General features: G+C 39.3%; 1 protein-coding gene across 17 annotated transcripts in view; it reads right to left on the reverse strand.

The window, feature by feature from the left end:
• Nucleotides 1–19647, reverse strand: part of MYT1L (myelin transcription factor 1 like) — a 324171-nt gene that overhangs the window by 293308 nt on the left and 11216 nt on the right. The window contains exon 2 of one of the 17 annotated variants that reach the window (XM_075414770.1): nt 2872–2944. The exons of the other annotated variants lie outside the window; for them this stretch is intronic. The gene's annotated coding sequence lies outside the window, so the exon portion shown is untranslated. The remainder of the gene's footprint in view (nt 1–2871; nt 2945–19647) is intronic. 17 annotated transcript variants of the gene reach the window in all.

Here is a 19647-nt window from a genome sequence, read left to right on the forward strand (position 1 = left end):
CTCTTCACCCCGCTGGGACTGGAATTGCTGCAAACACTAGAGCCAGAACACGGGGCTTCACTAATTCTCGGCGAATGAATGGTAAATGCTTTCAATTTGAAGCAACATTTACATGCAATTTAGCTGTATCGGTTCCAATCTTGCTCTTTTTTTGTTGCCAGTCAGCTTTATTGTTAAAGAAATGTTAGGGCACAAACATGTAGAGCAAAGTGCATGTGTAACTTGTAAACAAGCCCTCTGGACCACCTCAGAATGCATCAAACAGCCCCTGGTGAAACAGAAGCAAACAGCATTGCTCTGGATTAATAGCACAGGGCTGGAGGAGAAAAGAAATCACCTACTAAATCTTAGCTGTTCCATTTCTTAAGAGAGGGATAAACATTTTGCACATTAAATGGGTACCAACAGCTTGAAAATTACACTTCTGTTAGAAAATTTCATAATCACCATGTTACAAGCAGCCCATAAAATTACTGTGACTATAAAAAAACCCTAACAAACTATTTCTTTCACTTTTTTTCAGACTTCCTACTCAGAACACAGGACAGAATTTAGTGGACAGCCAGTCTAAGTCTATTAAGGTAAAGACAGTGAGTTCTAAATCTTTCAGAGATCGAAATACTCAACTTGAACATCATTAATACCCTCTCTCCGGTCAATGGGACTATTAATGATTTTCAGATTAAGCGCATGCTCAAATGCTATACCAGGACACCGGATTTTTTTTTTCTTTGGCAACTATATCTTTAAGTCTTTCAAATGTCAAATATAGGCAAACAGAAAAGCAGTAATAAACATACATTAAAGACTGAACCGCACATAATAAAGAAAACCTCATTAAATGCAAATTAATTTATCTTTCAAACAGTATTTACAGATTTTTCTCCTTCTTTTACTGACCGACAAATCCAATTTCCGTACACAGTAGATACGTTATGCATGTGGACACATAAAGACACCAGCTATCACAGGTTAAACTTTGAGTGTATGTCTTGAAAACTAACTTAATTTAATGGCATATTTGTTATTTGACATAGTGTAGGTTAACTCATTGCTGCTTTACACTGCCTCAACCACAATCTTACGGTTAGTTACTATTGTCTTTGCCATCTACCAAGTAAATCACTGATCAGTGCTCTTCCAAATATTACTGCTCACTTGTACTCATGTCCTCTACTGTCCTTCTGCCAGTCGCCAGACTCTCTCCTCCTCCCCAGCTGCTTTCCCAGATCTAATCAGGTCACTTACAAGAAGGTATGAAATAGCACAGGTGTATTCTCTCTCTGGCCTCTCCGGACCAGGGAGAATGATCTTTTGTACCCAAAAACGTCCTCTAGAGGCCACTGTCTGCCCTATCATCCACACCCAAGAGGTCGAACGCTTTTCCTTCCGTGCACTCTACACACACCCCACGAACGTTCCTCCCTCCCAGTCCCTTAGAACTTGACATTCGCTGGGGTCTCCTACTATGTGACCACCCCAGTGACCTTCTGCCAGACACCAAAATGCATGTAAACATTTACATTCACTGTAGATTCTTGTTTTCTACTAATACTGGTTCTCTTTAGTAAGTTTAACATAAACTCTTTTTATGACAATCTTATTTGTAACAATACCACAAAATAATCAAGTAATTACATGCACTTTCTGTTCATCAGAGGCAACTTCTTCAGTATCTACAAGGGCATTTCTGCCTTTATTGACTGCATGTTTGTATGCATGAATATGAAGTTCAACGGTTTTGTGAAACAGAACTAAAGCTAACTACAAGGTCCTTCTAGTACTCCCAATGAACCAAAGCAAAAATATTGGGCCAAGCAAGGAATTGTACCTTATTAGCATCCAAGCTGCCAAAAGGTTTCAATAACATTACAACCCAAAATAACCGTTCTATCATGTAGTCTAAGGTCAGGCTTATCACTGTGCCCTCAATGATCTCAGACAGATGATTGTATTTCAACCTTCCAAACTCCTTTGTGTCACAGGAAAACACAAAGGGTACACCTTTGCCACAAATAAGCAACGCCTTCAGAAATGGCAAGAAAGTGTTCAGCCAGAACACATCAAGATGATTCAGCAAGTGAAAAAGCCCCATACCCAGAGAAATCCTCCAAACCTCCACCACAGAAGACTCTATTAATCACACTGGAAAAATTCCTCTCTGATCACTTACTTGGCAATCACTTTGACCTTAAGACTGTGAGCAAGATACAATGGCCTGGCCTCTTAGGAAGAAAAAATCGTGTATTGCTTTAGAACATTGCTCTGTCCTGTTCAGCATTTTGTCATTAAGTGTGCCAAATTGTGGATATCTCGGGGACATTTCAGAAAACATTTGTCTTAATCTGTTTAAAAAGAAAACCACAAACAACACTAAGGGATAGCTAATTGCACTAAGTCCTGAAGTATGATACTGCAGAGTTAAAATAACTCAAAAAAGTGGGATGTAATGCTGACATCCGGGTCTGACCCAGGAAGAACACAAACAGAAAAAAATTTAGGCTCGTCATTCTACACGCTAGTCCATTATTATCTTTCACATCTCACACAAGCCACAGCATATATGTGTATCTATACATACGACAGAGAATATGTTCTGAAATTATTATATAAAGAGTTTTTTCAGCTGGTCCTCTCCTAGGCGGTCTCCCATCCTGTAGGAACAGTCTTTCTATACAGCTAGGTTAACCTGCATTTGATTAGATTCACGAGTATTTTGTTTTATGGTAACTGTGACACCAGGTGATTCTGTTCTTTCTGTAGCAGTAACACATGCTCTGTGTTAACTACTCAACGGCTTCGAACTTTATATCAAGAAAATGGTTACTTACAACTATAGCTGAGAAGCTGGTACAAATAATTAAAACATACCAGATCAAGCATGTATCTCTTGCCTCCTCTTCCTTTCAATAGTTGGAGTATCATTCTTGGTGTTGTATTTAGTCTGTAATAAAGAAACGTAACCAGGCCTTGACCAGAAATACTTACGAAGTTCTGCTTTTCAGGTCAGTTCATCTTAAATGAGATCCAAGAATGAGGTGCATGATTTTGGCTATTAAATATCTAATATAAAGTATCTAATAATATTTTTAAATTACTCTTTAAGAATTTTGAGATGTCGAGAAATTGTCCTCCAAATTAAACTGCCACGAAAACACAACGGTTCTTTCCTTAGTCTATAGACAGATATTAAGAGATAATTTTATCAGGACTATATCTAAAGTCTTTCATTTTCAGTGTAGGTCTTAGATACACATCATAGATCATAGAGGATGCTTGAGAAAGTCTTTTATTATTAACCATTACAAGCTCTTGAAAGATTATGGGTTTAAAATCCATATAATCATATGCATGAAAGGGTTGCTCAGGAGTAAGAAGTTAACTTGATTCACTGTAATTGCATGAATGTGACGTTTTATTTTATGACAAATGTAAATTAAGATAATTCATTCCCTGCTGAACACACTGAGTCCTCAGTGAAGTAGCTAAACTACCTGGATTAACCTCGTAGTTCCCCCAGGAATGAAGACCACACAAACAAATAATGCAGTCTATAAAAAAATCCTGAAAATTTCCTTTGATGGCTCTTTCATTGGCAGTTGAATTGTTTGGACACTTCTCTTTCTTCGAAAATGCTAAGGAATATGGAAGATAAGAATAAACATCTGTTTCCAATACAATGTTATCTTGCTGTTAAAACGATAAAGATCAGGTCCAGGTTCAGATATATTCAGTGGAGAAGAAAGGAAGAGGAAAAATAAGTGGCCTGTAGTTTGCCAAATGCTACTGTCTGGAGTTCTGCACGCGCCCCTGCTCACGTGAAGCATTGCTAAATCGTTTCATCACTCACCTACTCACATACATTAGCATTGCATCAGCATTCATACTGATGTCTATCACTTAAAAAGAAAAAAAGAAGACCTTGAGAGACCTTGACATTTGAGTAGTACAGTAGGTGGCATCTCCTCCTGCTAACACATCTTTGCTTCTTCTAAGGAAGACAAACAGTTTGAGGCATTCAGATGGATAGCTGAGAAAGGTGAATTGCCCCAGATCACTCTACAGAAGATCACCATCCAGTTGATGAAGCCACAGAAACTAGAAAAACTCACTACAGCATTCAAATTGACAAATTCATTGCAAATATAGACTCATATAGGTATTCTGTTCCAAGAAGTACAAACCGGTCATGTGAAAGACTAAGCACAGCCTAAATTCTGAGTTATCAAACTAAAAACAACCATTTATCCAATGGATATCCATTAAATTCCCATTTCATAATATCCTGCATCTTCAGTAAAACGCGACAACTCAGGAAAGCCAGTGAAAAGTACCCAGCTGGAACTTGGTGGGCTCAAAGCATAAAATACTATGTGAGGATCTATGTTGTGTGCTACACAGGAGACGAAACCTAGGACCTCACAGTCTCCTTCTTGCTTTAAAACCTCTGAACTATAGCAAATGGTTGAAGATTTGCGGATAATTTTTATTTCAGGTGTAAAGAATGAAGGTGAAGATCTGCACTTTGAATTGAGCATGTCCGGAAACAAAGTTCAGAGATGGTGTATCCTTCAGATAATCAGCCACAACCCTTCCTCTTCCCCTTGAAAATGGGTAAATTTGTTTTCAGACTTACCATGTGGCCTGGTTTCAGCTGGGATAGAGTTAATTTTCCTTCTGGTAGCTGGTGTAGGGTTGTGTTTTGGATTTGGGACGAAAATAATGTTGGTAACATACCAATGCTTTTAGTTGTTGCTAGGTAGTCAAGGACTTTTTAGCTTCTCATGCTGCCAGGTGCACGGGAAGTTGGGAGGGGGAACAGCTGGGACAGCTGACCCCAAGTGACCCAAGGGATGTCCCATGCCAGTTGACATCATGCTCAGCCTATAAAGCAGGGGGAAGAAGCAGGAAGGGGGGAACGTTCGGAGTGATGGCGTTTGCCTTCCCAAGCAATCATCACACATGATGGAGCCCTGCTTTCCTGGAGATGGCTGAACACCTGCCTGTGATGGGAAGCAGTGAACTGATTCCTTATGTTGCGTTGCTTGCACGCTTGGCTTTTGCTTTACCTATTAAACTGCCTTTGTCTCAACCCATGAGTTTTTTCACTTTTACCTTTCTGATTCTCTCCCCTATCCCAGTAGGAGGGAGGGAGCAAGTGGCTGGGTGAGGCTGAGCTGCCGACAGGAGTTAGACCACGACACTGTGTCAGATGGGGATCACTGGAGGTTAAAAGTGAGCAAGGCATAGATTTTACCATCCTACAAGAATGAAGAATTAATTGCTTTGGCTGAATGATGGTCTTGGAGACAATTAAGGGAGTTCTGTCACCATCAGACAGTACAAAAACACAGCTTTTACACTCAGTGAAAGAAGGGAACCAATGAGAGGAGACTTCACAAGACAACTGAGGCCAGCAGCCTTTCACTACAAGACTGCCAAATCCTACCCAGTGCAAGATTACACTGAATAAAATATTGATTGAGACTACTGTGGCCTTCTGCCAAGTCTAATAGCCTTTGCTGGGCCCCTGGTGGAAAACACACAAGAACCAGAATCCTCAGAGACATGCCAGAAAGCTACATTCAAGAAGTCTGCCCTGGACTATGTTCTTACCAACCTAGCTGAGACTTACGGGAAGATGTCTGTGAGAAAACAGGTCCGTGTAAAGATTTAGAGTTTGGACTTCCCGAAGTAGTCCTACTACTAGCACTGCTTTCATATATAAAATTACTTTGCATTGAGCTGTTACGTCCCTCTTCATCACTTTTTTTAACTCAAGCTTTAGTTCGACATTGTCTGAGGGCAGAAAACTTTACATTGAGGTGCAACAGCATGTTCTTACAGGCTCTGAAATCTGTGTGGCCCAGTGTTTTAATGGATTCTTGTTTCACCTCTGAGCCTTTGGTCCCTGTCCAGTTTTGGATAAAAGACATAAACGAATGCAAAGACCTTACTTCTAGTCCTTGGCTTTATCTCTGCCACAGAAGCACTACTCAGTTTGCAGCAAAATTATAGCTGCAATTCAACAGTGGCATAGTAGGGGAACTGCCTTGCCAGCACTACAGTGCATGAGCAGTACTGGTTGAGAGATTGCACACTCCCACCTGCACTATACTTAGTTCTAGCCAACACTAATCATTTCCAAGAGACAACTACTAAAGTGCATTTCCTTTCAAAATACTGACTAATGGTGAATATCAATACATCTAACTGAAAGGATATATGACTTGGATACACCTGTCTCACATAATGGAAGGATTTAACTTTAAGGAATTTGTGACCTATCAAATGTTGACTGTAATCAATGATTAATTAATTACAAAAGTGTAGACATTTTTTCCAATTACATTTGTTATCCTTATTGTTGTGCTAAAGCAAAGCACTGGGCTGCCTGGTGTGGGCTTTTTTTTTTTCAATGGGAGCCAAACAAACCATTTATTGTTTTAAGCTGGTTTCTCTTCTAGAGCTGTTTCTCACACATTTTCAGTGCCCCATGACCTCAGGCATCTGTCACAGCAACACCTCTGCTCATAGCAGGGGAGAAGGTGAAGGGCTTCATCAGAAGCAGATGCCGAAACTCCCGTTGCATGGGCTGGGGCAGAGTGATCATCCACTCTCAGCTGCAGTGCGATCAAACTGCTGTCCTGGAACCTCCTCCAGCCCCAGAAGGTTCAAGTACAACGTGCTTCTCAGAAGGTGAAGACCTGATGCTGCTGATGGGTCTGTCTCCCACACTGCAGAAAGTGCTGATGAGAAGGCAATCACACAAGCTCAAGAGGCCAGATTTTGCCCTCAGTCATCCCTATGTCAGCTCAGTAACAGCTATTGCATTATACAGGGCAGAAGACCTATTTTTTATTTCTTCATGTGGTATTTTATTCTGTTATTTTCAGTTTTTAAACAAGCATCATTGCTTAACAGAAACACAACTGATATTTGCAAATGGTAATTCTGAGGAAGTAGATACACGGAAAATAATAACGTCTTTCCAAGACATCTGTGTGAAAGACCTGATCTATAGGTCTTGGAGGTCTTCCCAATAGCCAGTGACCACTGGATCAGGCCCAAAGTACCAAAAATAGGATTACAGGCATCCTCAAGCCACTCTGCAAAATGGAAAAATGCAATGCCATCAGAAAAAGAAAGGAACGGGAGAAAATGGGGAAGGGAGGATGTGGGTGCATGTGTTCGTGAAAGGAAAACAGCATATGCAAGAAAAAATGCCTAACAACTTCTACAAGCTTGTTTAGTATATCGAACAAACTTCTGTGTACTCTATGTGTTATTGACTCCTCTGTGATTCATATTGCAAAATTTTATAAAAGATCTCAAAGCATTAATTAAAGTGTTACAAAATTATTTTCATCCAAGCATCTTGGTCCATTAAGTATCATTCTAACTCCTAAGAATTTATTTGGGCCTCTATATTTATTTACCAAAATTTACAGGTGGCAATGGGTGTCCGTCCATCGCCGTCAACATTCTTTGGATCTGATACCGATGCTGCAGAAGCTGAACAACTTGCCCAGTGATCCTAACATGAACTAGTGGGCGTTTTCTTTTCAGAGTAATTATCATGAATTGGTCAGTAAAAGCTTTACAAGATACTGGACTCTGGTCGTGAAATCCTCGTAGAATTAAAGTCAATAGCAAAACTGCCTGTGAATTCCAAAGTATCACCTAGAGCTCACCTGCCCAGGTCATGCCTGCCACACTGCTAAAGCCAGAAGCAGTTGACAAGAGCTGATGTGAGCTTTCTGGGTGGCACAGCTTTGGATGTCTGAGTAAAGGAACCAGTCATTGGAGAGGGTTTTTAATAGTTGATATGAAACGCAGATTTCTCTATTTCTAATGCAATTACCTGAAATAGTTAAATATGAATATGCAAATACCTGTACTCTGAAGGCAATAAAAATGCAAGGATCTCCTTTTCCTGCATTGTTACCCAGCAACAGCTGCAGTCTTAACATGACAATCAGCCTCCTGAAACCAATCAAAACGCAAAAAATTGCACAACTGGGGAAAAGAGTTCTGCAGTATTTACATAGGCAGTGTGACAGCAGTTTGATTGTCTGAAGCAACTTCGTTTGGGCACAATTTTGATGTAGTATTGCTTACAGTGAGCACAACAACCCTATGCAGGAAAGTTCTTGTCACTAACAGACTACTATGCTCAATCACCAATGTAAACAGGCACCTTTATCTGCTATCAGCGTTTGGCCACAGGATCTGCTATCTCATATAACAATTGCTTCATTTGTCCTGAAGCTGCTCCTGCCTGCTGCAGAAATCCTTCTTTCTTTCACATATTCAACAGGGTCAACTACCATCTTGTGTTTCGTCTCTCCACACCAGCTCAAACTATTTGCCTTCTCTATTTGTCTAAATAATAAAGGAGCAATCTTTAAATACTATCACGCGCAGAGTTTGCCAGTCTCTTTGGATGTGCACAGCGGAGGCCCAACCAGTAATCAAAACAGGCCAGCAGGCAACAATCTATGCCACTACTGAGAACATGTATAGGTGCTGACATATGTTTCATTTTTGGATCTCTAACTTCCCGTCACAAATATTGAATGTAAGCAAATTGTCATCATTGCTGCAATTCAAAGAAGTGGCCTGGTTAAAGATCAAACCCCACCGACTCACAGTTCCAGCCCACATCCCTTGAGCGCAAACTAGGAGAGGACTTTTACTTACCATATTTAAGGAACCTCTCCTTAAGTCCTAAATTGGTCGATACCCTGGGCACTACCAAAATACAAACATTAAACAGCCAACAGACCCCAATGACTGTAAGCAGCTCCAGTATTTATGTGGAGATTGACTCGGGGGGACCACTGCACCATGCTTACAGTTCTCCTGCTTTCAGACCACAGCTGCTTCCTCGTGAGACAGAAGAGAACCTTCCAATTCTGAATCAAAGAAGTGCTTCGGTTTTCAAAGATTCACCTAATTTCTCAATATATTAGCTAAACAAATAATGAAAGATAGTTATCCTTCTCTCTAAAATTGTCAATTGTGATAGTCCTAGACTTTCACAGCTACCCTGATGCAACTAATTCTGCCAGATGTGTACAGATTTGCACACATTTTTACCAGAATTTGAGTTGTAGTCTCACAGCATTATTTTCCCCTACAAAACTTCCTTAGTTCTCAAAACTGTTCCCTTTCCTAAGAGACTGGCCCAATCTAAAGCTTAAATTAATCATTTAGACCTTTTTCACTTGGCACCTTGATAAACTAGTTGGCAAACAGTTCTACACTGCTCTGACTAGATCATCACCAAAACCTGCAGCAGCTAGCTAGTCTCCACCTGCTCCATGCTTACTGAAAGGCAGGATCCGCCTCATTCAATAGCCAAATCCTCTAGTTTCATTCCCTTGCATTGCTGCTTCTTTTTGTATTTCTCCGGTTTTCTTTTGCAGCTATGCAGTCACAGGAAATAGGACCTCAAAAGGTCACCTGGCCCTTCCCTCTGTCCCAAAGCAAAATCAAATATATTAGATTGTATTACCTCATTACTAGAAGTATTTGTTCTGCTTTTTAAGACAAAATCTTCTTTCTTCCTACCACTTACCTATAAAACTGAGTAATCACATAGCTTTTCCTAGGGTACAAGAATCAAGCAGTGTCACTCATTCCAAGAATGAGTAACAACTGTAGCTTGTAACTACAGAGACTGGCATATTCCTACACTTTCATTTCAAGAATATTTTTAGCAAAATCGTGTATTCAGGAATTTTATAATTAACTAACAGTTCTGCTGAATTCTCAGCTTGCCACAGAGATCCACACCCATACATTATAAAAATCAAAGATGATTACCACATCAATTGTCTGGAATGATGGAAGTACACTGAGTATTCAGTATGCGGTACATTGTACATCAAAAAGATGTCCTGGTTTGCAACAGCTTATCTTCAGCAATCCCCTGCACAGCGCATCACCTACATATCTGCATTTGAGGCAAATGCGAATTGTACCTCACCTACAATCATCATAGTGTATCTCACCTTACCAACAGTGGGCCTGATTCTTGAACACACTGATGTAAAACACGACTGATGAAGGAGAGCTCAGCAGTATGGCATCGATACACAAGATGACTATCAATATCTGTAACTATATACAAACCAATCTCTGCCAGTTTCGGCTTTGTAGTTACTGATATGGAGAACACAAAGAATCATTACGTTGTTTGCTTTTTTAAAACACTGCCCCTAATTGTTTCACTCTGAAATCCACAATGAGAGACAAGGTTTAACCTGTACTTCCCACAAGCTAGCCAAGTAAGCGGCATCACGTTCTCCATCCACAGCTGACCTTGGCTCACGGTAAAATAGCAGTCTTGTCTCTACAGGATGTCTAACATGCACATGTTATTCCTGCTAGTAGCCCAAGTCATGAAAATGAACATCTTGCACAAAGTGCTGTGAAAACACACAAAAAAAGATAGTTCCTGTAGTAAAAGCACACCTGCTTTGTCAGCCATAGCGCCTTAAAATACAGCGTCAAGTGATTCCACATCTCATCATCCCCTATGGCTCCATCTTTATCTCTTCTTGTCATTGCTGAGAACAATCCCATTTTGGCTATGAATGCAAAACAGATGTCACTGCATGTGTGATGCCATAGAAAAAACAGCAAAATCTTAAAGGTGAGTGAAGATTCTATAAACCAGTAAATCATGTCAAACCTAAGAGTATTTTGAAGTTAGAAATGTGCCTGAAGGCCTGCTGTAAGTAGAGCGCTCTGTGAAAGAAGCTCTGTCTCTTTGAAAGGATTGAAAGGACCTCCCAAATATTGCTTTTGAATTTAAATTATATTTTTTTATTTGTAATTAAAACTTGTAGCTCTAGTCTGTGCTCACACCTGACAAAATGTCAGGCCTGCAGTCCTTTCCAAGTTATTCAGGTTCTTGCAGCAATTACCTGGATACTTTCAAAAGAGCCAGTAAGATCACTGGACACACTGAATTTACACTAGTGCTACAAAGAGAAGAGTTTGATCTTTAATGCCCTAGCTGTGTCCCAGGTGGGGATTTTTGTCTCTCTGAAGTGAAATGAACATATCTGTGTCCTATGTACAGCAAAGGAAACAGAATCTTTTTTTTTCCATTTTACTTTTTAATCAGGCAGCTCAGTGTCATCTCTGATTTGTGAAGCCCAGAACACTTAGGGCCTACACCGACTAGCATACAGGTAAGCAGGAGACAGAGAAGCATGATGTTTTGTTATAGAAACACACAAATTACCTGCTTTCATTATTCCACAGTGTCATTAGTCATATTAAAACCAACATATTCCTTAATACAAAACAAAGATTTATTAAAGAATCAAACAATCTGACCTGTCCTACCCCAGGATTGTTTCTAAGTGGTGTTTACTGACGTGCACAGCTCTCTATTTTGTCCCACTCCTCTGGACGTCTTTTTTCACACTTTTCACTTTAATTTCTGTGATTCTATAAAATAACTTAAAATTGGAAGCACCTGCTTGGCCAGCCACGGTATCTGCCTATTGCTGTTGAACTGATTCCTACTGTATCTTTTCTAACTTGCAATCGAAATGTGTTTCTGTGATTAAAAAAAATCCCAAGTGATTTTTCAGAACAGAGAAAAAGGTAGAGGGTTTTTAAAACATATTTTTCAGTGACACTGGCCTTCAGCTTGCATTCTCCTCCCACCCTTCTGACCTGTGCAGATGTTGTGGATTCCCTTTCATCACCTGATCCAACAGAAGAGTCAGCTCTTGGCTCTAGGGATGCTTCTATTCCCACTGACATGTGGAGATGCCAGAAATAAAATTACCTGTACATGGCAATATAGGGTGAAGTCACTATAGCCACAGCAGCATACTCTATCATCACACTCAGAGTTAGAGAACCTGATTTAAACATACTTTTTTTTTTTCCCCCCTCACAGTCTCTCACGTGCTTCCACAATACTTGCACACTATTTTGACTTTATTATGACTTTGTCCTGATTTGAATCCTCTTCAGAAGAGGACTGGACTGGGCCTCCATATATCCTTTCCAAACCAATTTTTTTATAATCCTGTAAATTATATACAGTATGAACTCTGTATCAAAATAAACTTTTTGGATGAGCTGTTAACTACAAGGACTAGCTGTCACAAATATTGTTTTATTTTTGTCATCTAATCAAATAGTTACTTCTACACTTCTTTAATTCTTAGATCAGCATACACAATTTTAACATTTCATTAAGGCATATTAGGTACAAATGTCTTATGTCACTTCATCATAACATGCCATCTGAGGCGCTTAATAATCAGCTTGCTCTCAAAAACGCCTACTTGCAAAACACAGAACAAGAGGGAAACATGAATTATGCTTTATCCAGCCAACTGGATTGCTTATCTTGCTAAGTCTATTAACCTCGTAAAATGTCATGCTCCACACTCTTACCAGGTTTTCAAGAAAAAAACAAAAACTCAGGATCCTCAACTACCTTGCACCTTCCACAGCTATTCCAGCACAAAGTGAGTGATTAAAGCCAGCTCAGGTATATTTGCACACTCTGCACCCACTTGACCATTTTGACAGAGACACATTCTTACTGGCTAATTAACAAATAAGTAGATGACAGAAAAGAGAGAAAAACTCATTGATTGGAACCAGAATGGACTCACACACCTCCACCAGGCAAAGGCTAGTAAAGACTCACCTAATACCTTTACCCCTCTTATTCTTTTTCAGATTACTTCTCAGGTGGTACCATCGAACCGAAATCCCTTCAAGCAGCAGCATCTGTCACATCTAAAACACAGCACCATACTATTTATCACCATCATGGGGAGCCTGTTCTTGTTTTCCCTCCTCACTTTCTTTTCTTTGCTGGCCCATAGTAACGGTTTTAAAAACAAAGCCTCTAAAATTAGTGAGTGGCCTGGGTTAGAAATGCTAGTGGTAACGCTTGCAGATCTGCTATCATGCCACACACTCTGTCAATTTGCAAAATGTCTTTTGTATTAAAAAAGATGTAATGACTGTTACTAAGATCTGAAACAGGGCAAAAAGGGCAAAAGGATCAGGATAACAGTGTATCGCAAAGCAGTGTAAAGCTAATTTATATGCAAAGCTATCTATAATTTGCAAAAGCATTTCACAAGAAAAAAGAAGTTGCACAATGTTACACGAGCAATGAGGTGTATCCAAATCTATTTCCTATATCTCTGCTACGCAGTGACAAGCCAGGAATCTCTACAACTGTAAATGAACCTCAAGTGACTACAGTTCTTTCGCTGAAAGGAATTTTTTGACCATGCAGGCCCAAATGCAGATGCCTAACATTGAGAGAATTCCCTTCCTCTCAAATCTCCTAACCAGAGACACGATGCTTGCAAGCAGTGCCTGCTGAGCGCTTGCAAAAACAAGCCGCTTAGGCAGAATTTTGGGAAGTCCCACCAAACTAAATAAACTTGCAGGAGACGGTACCACATAAATCTCTCCAATTTCAGCTCCAGAAAAAAACTGACATATGAGGTTAGCTTACTCATTCTTCTTAATTTAAAATGAGATGTGTGGCAAATCAAACAGCAGTGAAGTCATACGAGCTCAACTGGATCATCTGATTTAACCAAAAATATTTTGGATTTAATTGTAGTTTATTTTGTAACATAAGGAAGCACTAAAAAAAAAAAAAAAAACCAACAAAAACCACATTTGTAATAGGAAATTACTCTATTTCATTCTGGAAGGAGAAATATTATGATTTTTTTTTTCATAGTTGTCCTTCTTACAGTTTTTTCTCTAACAAGAACTCAAAAAGTTCTCCAGTTTTAGCAAATATGCAGTTTATTTTGTCTCAAAACTTCATTAGTGAACTTGATCTCTGACTCACACACTTAGGCCCTAATTCTGTAAACAGTTAAGTTTAACCTATCAGCAGCAGATGAACAGACCTACACGAGCTGACAATATTGAATATAGTTCAGTATGAGCACCCAGATGAGTATGTCATATAACAGTCAGGATTTTACATGCTCTGTCTGCAAACAGACACCTTGTTTTCTAAAGCGTAAGATTCCTCCCAGTGTTCCTGACAGATATCTCCAATTATTAATACATAATGTAGCTGGCTCTCAAGATTTGCAGCAACGCATTCACACTTATCTATTGTCTTGTATGATGCATATAAGAGTTTATGTACTTAAAGCAATTGCATGCTCTTCATTTGCATGCAGATTTTTTCAATTATGTGAGTAAAATCTCTGTGCACAGTTCAAGGCAGCAAAAAAGCTTCAAGGAAGATGAAGGAGAAGAGGCAACAGCTGAATACATTTAAAAGCTTATTTTCTGGAAGCAGTTAGGATCTTACCACAAACAATTACGATGGTACCAGCTATATACTGCTTAGTAAAGAGAAATGTTGAATAACACAGATATCCTGTGCCTTTCAATTCGACACTGTTTTGACCATTAGTGTATCAGGTTACCTGTAAACAGGTGCAGTAACCTGCCTCTGGAGAGGACAGTAACATACTGCTCTGCTTATGTCATGGGTGTGAAACCTCTTGGGGAAGATTGTTTTTAAGCTCACCACAACCAAGGTAATGGTTGATCAAGAAACCACTTACAGCAATGACATTCCAAACTCAAATTTAGTATTCAAACCTTTGGGCAAAATGATAAAGCAATCAAGAATTCAATTGATAAAGCATGGGTTAATAATTATATTTTAAATTGAATTGCTTTGAAAGCCATACTGGAAAAGTAAGTTAACAGCTGAAAAAAACTAGAAACTAATACTAAATGCATTCTTACCCTGAAGAAATTCTCAGTGACTTCAGTGGAACAGGATTAGGCCACTAGCTCTATGAATGTAGCCATGCAAATGTATTGTCTTCTTGTACTAATATAGCTGTCTGGCAAATTCTTTTTGCTGTTACCATGGCTCTAACATTTTGATGTTTCAGCAGAAAAACAACAGTTAAGTATATGTGCGAACACTAACTGAGACATTTTAGTCATTTTAGGGTTACAGTTAGCAGTGAGATCAAAATTTCTTCTTTAAAAATGTTAAGCTATGTGAAATCTGCAGTTCTCGTATATGGAAAGTCATTATATGTATCAATGATAAATTTATCAGGAAAGCTACTGATTTTGCTTTCTCAGTTTCCAGTCCTCATTTTTTTTTTTCTCTTTATCCCTCGGCTAGCCAAAATGAGGGACAGGTGGAATCTCCTGGCTTACCTGCATCCTTACATCAAAATATTATAGATGAGTAAAAGGCCTCTGTTTCTCCTACAGCAAAATATTTTAAAGTCCAGCCTACAGCACAACCTTTCCCAGTAACAGCTGTGCCACTCAACAGCTCTTAGGAATGCAGTTTGTCTAGGACTTGTGCTATACTGAATCACAGAATCACAGAGTATCTCAAGTTGGAAGGGACACATAGGGATCAAGTCCAACTCCCTGCTCCTCGCAGGACTACCTAAAACTAAAGAATATGACCACGAGTGTCGTCCAGATGATCCTTCAACTCTATAGACACAATTATGAAGACCTATACAAATACAGTGTTCTCCATAAATGACCCTACTACACAGAAACATTTTGGAACTGTCAGGACAGTTAATGCAATTTGCAGACATTTTGGGGGGAAATACTTGGCAATGCACTGCAGGACTGCAGAACTCTGCCTAAGGAATTTTAAGAGTTTAGGCTCAGCTTTCCCCAATTCCTGTTTTCTTTGTGCCTTCTTCTGAGACCCCCTGGTTCTGCCTTCATTTCCCCATTTTCATGCTTCCAGTTTTCCATACTCCATCCATAACAACATTAGAAACACGTATGGAACAAGTCAGTTAAGTTCTTACGTTTCTTTCATAGGGTGGTACCTGTCTTCCCTGCACATGCAGAGCTTCAACTTTATCAGCAGATTTTTCAAGAAATCAAGAAAATTGAGAAGTAGATGACAGAAGTAGAAAATAAAACTTGCTATGAAGCACAAGTATTCCCCAACTGGTTAAACACATGATATTAAATACTTGACTCACGATATTGAGAGCTTGGAACAATCATGGTGCAAATCTAGCATTGTCAATAGCAGAAGCAAAGCTTTTAAACACAGGAGATTGTCACACCAGTTCCTATAATTGTGTGTTGAGTTTTTATCAGCCTTTCAATGGAAATGCCTCAAAATAAAAAGTATTTCTACTCTCAGAAACCAGTCGTGTACTGGCTCTGGGAACCTGCAAACCCTGATGCTACCAGCGGTCAGCAACTCGGTGTTGACAAATCTCTAGACAACATCGTAAACGTGTAAGAATTGTGACTCTTGCAAAGCATAGGAAAGCAATAAAATGAGTAAGCAAGGTATCCCATTTCCACTTCTCTTAACTTCCAAGTACACAAACACAAGTGAGACTTTTGAGTAGTTGCATGAAGTAATGACGGCTCACAAATTTCTATGCAATTATGAAATCTATGTAAAGCCCACATTTTTAGGAATCCTTTTGCAATGAAGTAATGCAAAGATGGTTTTGGAGACCACAATATTTATAAAGATACAGTTACATTATTAACTGTAATTCTCAAAAAGCTGGTCTATCTTTTCTTTCCTAGTTCCTAAAGTGATTTACCTCGCATCTGGAAACAAAGATACAGGTATTGTTCAGTGGCTTCACATGTATATTCAGTAAATTAAAAACGCCCCTAAAAACAAAAATTAAGATGCTTTCAGGGAGAGTAGTAAGACTGGTGATTCTCAACACAAAAGAGCAATTATAGGAGTCAATCTGAATACAATTTCTGGAAGCCTCAGAACCATAGTCTGATACCTGTTACTGGCAGCACTGCCTTGAATCTGCTTGTTCTGGTCTCTGAGTAAGCTATACATACGACTGCTGAAAAACTCAATTTCAAGTTAACCACATTTTACCGAATTTGGTAAGAAGTGCAGGTATAGGAAAATGGTGTTGCATATCGGGTTTTTTTAAACAGAACAAATACATCACAGTTTTCACAAAATAAAAATTTATTAACCGTAACAAACAACACATAAAATGACAAATAAGAAGTGCAGGGTGCATGAGTCATTAACATATGTGCACTCTTGTCATATGCCCTTATTTTCCACGGGAGTTGGCTGAAATTAACACTGTGGTAATCTGTCCTGACTCTCGGGCAGGTAGGAGGTAAAGAAGGAAGGTATATGGGATGAGACCTGCTCCGCAGAGCTGTCTACGAAGTACAGTGGCTGCTGCAGTGAAATGACTGGTTGTTTTGTTCCACACTGCTCTGCAGTGTCCACATTCACTAAATCAGGATGCTCAGTCTTCAAGGTACACTATTCAAGTGTGCCTTTTCTCCAGTCTGCTGTGTAACAAAGGCCAAACAGAGCTATGGAAGAGATCTACCCTTTTCTTTCTTTTCTTTCTTCTAATCATCATCTGCTCCTTCTCAGCCAAGGTCACTGATAAGCAATAACAAAACAAAAAAAAAAAAGGCACTGTTAGATTGGAAAGGTCATAGACAAAAATCTCCATCCCTTTCCCACATATATTTTTTCTCATAAAATATGAAATGGGTCAGCCTCATGGCGGGCAGTTCAGAAAGTCCGTCAATGATAGCTACTTTAAATCTATCACCTTTCAAAGAGCTGGCATACAGGGTACGGACCACCACATATACCAGCTGTAAAAACACAGCAGTAACTTATATTGAAAAGGCAATGATCTGTTTATAAAGTGAAGAGACCCCAAGAAGGTTCTTCAGAGCAGCTGGAGTTCACCCACATTACCAGCCTTTCTGCAACAAGCACTTCTCCAGAACTGATAAAGCTGAGGCAGTAACATGCTGAAAAAGAAGAAGTAAAACAGGCCTCCCCAATGACTAACTCTTAAAATTTAATGAATACATGCTCAAAAATGCTGACAGTGTCCCAAAGGTAAAAAGGGATGTTCATGCAAAGATCAACCTGGAAATCCACAAATGGAAACAGATAGCTGCTATTGTTTAATTCAGCGAGCACATTCTCTGAACCACCAAAATGTCTCTACTTTCTTCCCCTGAATAAAAAAAAAAAAAAAAAAAAAAAAAAAAAAAAAAATCAGTGTTTTGAATTTGGTTTCATCTCAGAAAACAAGGGACTGCATGTATGAAGGTTCACACTACGTGTCTACATTTTAGTCACAGAAAACAGTTTTGGTTACCAGTTACAAGACCGCTTGCAACCAGTCTTACGTTCCCCATCTGTTTTAATGGCATACTGAGGTATCTGTTTCAGTGCCACTGGTTTTGTCCCTGCGTGCAAAGAATTGATATTCAGTCACAGAAATTGTACATGCCTACATACATTTATGTATATGTATCACACATTTATGAATACTGGGTGTGGTCTATTCTTTTTTTTTTTTTAAACTTATGATTGACAAAGCATACAGGAGTGTTGTTAAAATAAACCAGCTATTTGAAAGGCATTTCCTTTGTTCCCTGTCGCCTTGTAATTAGACACTATTCTAAGAGAGGGATGGAAGAACTGAAGAGAAGGGATGAGTTCTTAGGGCTGTGAAATAAAGTTTAAAACAAACAAACAAACAAACAAAACAGACTAGCAGAAGTATCATATGTGAATAAACCTACCTGAGCTTCCTTTGCTTTTCCAGCTGGTCTCTGGGTTCATGAAGTAGTCCTGACTTCCATCCAAGTATGTCTCCTGATTCCTCTGTGTAGCCCTTCTCAACAACCTTATTGTCCACATCCATTTCAGAGGTTCTTTTCTTTTTTGAGGGCTTATGTCCAGTGGTCATGAAGCTCTAATTTTCTTTAGCATCAAATTCTGTATACTGGTCAATAGGACCTTGGCTTTTCCATTGGCAACTTCCCTTCAGTCGAACGTTTGATTCACTTTGCCTGCCGTGACACTGTCACTCATGCCTCTTCTAACAGCCTTTGCATCTTCTACTTGAAATGTCCAAAAATCACGTTAGTTCTTGTGAGAATGCTGCAGCCTGGCCTGCACCTACTATCCCTGAGGACTGAAGTATGCTACTTTCCTGGAATACGGAGGTCCAGTAACTCCACGCAGAGTAACGCCATCAAGCTCAGGTAGATCCAAACATGCAGCGTATTTTAAAAGGTTGCGAAAAATGTTTTCTTATCACCGGAAGTGATGAAATCTAGAGTCTGATGAAAACTGGAGGTTGAGATCAAGAGCAGAACGGTCACAGCCAGAGGGTCAGAGGATTATTAAATTCTTGATGAACTTGCTAAGTTTGTTTTTCTTAGTAAAAAAGTAACATACTACCTGTGCAGGCATCTTACCACTGCTGGAACAGACAATTTTTCCTATGTGTGAAGATAGTTTAACTCGACCTGTGTCAATTCTGGATGTTTGCTAGCAAGAACCGGCATGGACTTTGTGTGCGCACATGCTGAAAAAACACATTACTCCGCAGCGTCAACTCCAAGCACAAGGAGTTTGTTTCTGTGGATTTTTAAATCAGACTATGCTGGATAACCAAGGTGCTGCAGAAACACCATTCTGAATTCATAACAACTTATCTTAGACATACCAAGAGCATTATAAAGATACACAGAAAATAAAAAGTCCTGCACTCAACCTTATCATTTTCTATGACATGACAGTTTTACTTCTTCCTAAATATTCACATACCC

This window comes from Opisthocomus hoazin, chromosome 2, assembly GCF_030867145.1.
Source record: "Opisthocomus hoazin isolate bOpiHoa1 chromosome 2, bOpiHoa1.hap1, whole genome shotgun sequence".
Classification (NCBI taxonomy): domain Eukaryota; kingdom Metazoa; phylum Chordata; class Aves; order Opisthocomiformes; family Opisthocomidae; genus Opisthocomus; species Opisthocomus hoazin.